Here is a 2,833-nt window from a genome sequence, read left to right as displayed (position 1 = left end):
TGGAAGAATTCCAGACACTTCGTTGTGGTCAAAAGTAACCTGTATATAGACCAAGAGGCAGTGGTTGGAATAGAACAAGAGGATAAGGGGATACTGAATGGTTTAAAATCAGGAAAGGTGTGCTTCAGGACTGTATCCTTTCATGGTACTTGTTCAATCTGTATGCTCCAAGAAACTGGATTAAATGAAGAAGAACAAGGCAACAGAATTGGAATAAGAGTTATTAATAGCCTATGGTATGAAGATAACATAATCTTGCTTATTGAAAGAAAAGAGGACTTGAAATACTTACTGATGAAGATCAAAGTCAACAGCCTTCAATATGGATTACACTTCAATATAAAGAAAACAAAAATCCTCAAAACCAATAAATAACATCATAATCAATGAAGAAAAAAAATGAAGTTGTTAAAAACTTCAGTTTGCTTGAATTCACAATTAATGCTCAAGATAGCAGCAATAAAAAAAATCTAAGTGTTGCATTAGGCATATCTGCTGCAAAAAGACCTCTTTAAAGTGTTAAAGAGCAAAGATGTCAGTTTGAGAACTAAGATGAACATGACTGAAAACCTTGACATTTTCAATTGTCTCATATGCATGTGAAAGCTGGACAGTGAATAAGGAAGACCAGAGAATAATTCATGCATTTGAGTTATGGTGTTGATGAAGAATGTTGAAAGTGTCATGGTGTACCAGAAGAATAAACAAATCTGTCTTGGAAGAAATAGAGCCAGAATGTTCCTTAGAAACAAGAATGGAGAGACTTCATTTCTTGTATTTTGCACATACTCTTGTACTTTGTACAGGTTGAATCAGTCAGTCCATGGAACAGGATATGAAGCTTGGAAAAATGGAGGATCAACAAAAAAGAAGTCCCCTTAAGGAGATGTATTTATACAATGGCAAAAACAATGGGCTCAAACATAACAATTATGAGGATGGTACAAAACCCTGCTGTCTATCCTTCTGCTAGGCATAGGTTCTCTATTAAGTGGAACTGACTGGAGGGCATCTAATAAGAACAACACAACAACATGTCCTTATAAAAGAGAATATGGTACATAGAAACAGGGGTGGCAAAAGTGGGAGACCACGTGGTTTGATTTGGTAGCTACAAGACAAGGATTTCTGGGAACCACAGAAGAGAGGAAAGAGTTGTAGAACAGAATCTCTCTCAAAGCTCTCAGAAGGGATCAACCTGCCAATTTGAATTTCTAGCACCCAGAATTGTGAGAAAATAAATTTCTTTATAAGAAGTCACCCACTTGTGTTTTATTGTTACAGAAGACTTAAGGATCTAAAACAACACACTAACAAAACAATCAAAGGAAAAGTAGAACCAGCTATTGAGCAATAACCGTAAGAACACTGTGCCTAATGAGCTGTGCCCAAATGTAGTGAGTAAAGAACAGTTCGTCCCAAGGTGAGTGCAGACCTGCCCCTGACCTCAGCAGCATTCAGTTCCCACTGAGATGGAGACAGGGTCACATTGCTCTTTCCTCCCCATCAATCCTGAGTAAATACTACACACAGAAGTCAAGAAACACTAGCCAAACACCACTGACTTCTCAATGCACATTAGCATCCATGAGCACTTGAGGATAGAGGAGACTGAAGTTCAGAATGAGGAACTTTCCACAAGTAGACACCTTATAGCGGAATGTGAGGACACCACAAACAAAAAAAAACATTGCCAACGCTTTCAATGAGAAAGGACAGATTATTCAAAACAATAGCAAAATATCTAGATGAAATTTTGGTAAAAAACTAAAGGATAATAAGCTTAAAGAGAGAAATGTGTCATTCACTCATCTTTTTATTTAAATGTGAAGGGAAAGCACTTGTGCACTTAACCAAACACAACTAGAAAACAATCTGGAGAATAAGAAGTCCTAGTGTGGCATTGTCAAAAAGAACTGGACTGCCAACGACAAGGTCAGTAGTTCAAACCCACCAGCCTCTCCTTGGAAACCCTACATAAGGCCACACTGAGTCAGAACCTACTCCATGGTACTTAACAACAGCAACAACATGGAGAATAAGGAAAACTCAATGTGTGAAGGAGACTTAGTGGCATCGTGGGCTAAGAATTCGACTGCTAACAGCATGGTCAGCAATTGGAACCCACCAACTGCTCCTTTGTAGAAAGATGAGGCCATTTGCTCCCATAAAGATTTATAGTCTCGGAAACCCTATGGAATGAACTGCTACTCTGTCCTATTAGAGTTGCTATGAGTTGTAATTGATTGATGGCAATAGATTTGTTTGTTTGTAATAGCTATGTCTGATTACACCCAAATTATGAGCATGCAAAACTGGATAATGAATAAGGAAGACTAGAGAATTGATACATTTGAATTATGGTGTTAGCAAAATTATGGTGTTACCACAGACTTATTGTTGTTGTTGTTGTTGTTATGTGCCGTGGAGTCGGAACCGACCCATAGGGTTTCCGAGGGTGTAAATCTTTATGGGAGTAGAAAGCCTCATCTTTCTCCCGCGAAGCAGCTGGTAGTTTCGAACTGCTGACCTTGCGGTTCACAGCCCGAATCGTAACCACTACGCTACCAGATCTGTTTAGGAAGTCCAGCCAGAATGTTTCTCAGAAGGGAAGATAGAAAGACTTCATCTCAGGTATGTTACATATGTTATCAGGAGGGACTAGTCCCCAGAGAAGGACATCATTCTTGGTGAAATAGAGGGTGAGTGAAAAAAAAAGATCTTCAACAAATGAATTGACACAGTGGCTGTAACAATAGGTTCTAACAAAAGAAGGATACTAAGGATGTCGCAGGACTGGGCAGTAATTCTATTGCACACAGAGTTTCTATGA

This window comes from Chrysochloris asiatica, unplaced genomic scaffold (genome assembly GCF_000296735.1).
Source record: "Chrysochloris asiatica unplaced genomic scaffold, ChrAsi1.0 scaffold00097, whole genome shotgun sequence".
Taxonomy (NCBI): Eukaryota; Metazoa; Chordata; class Mammalia; order Afrosoricida; family Chrysochloridae; genus Chrysochloris; species Chrysochloris asiatica.
Note: the sequence above shows the minus strand (reverse complement) of the source record.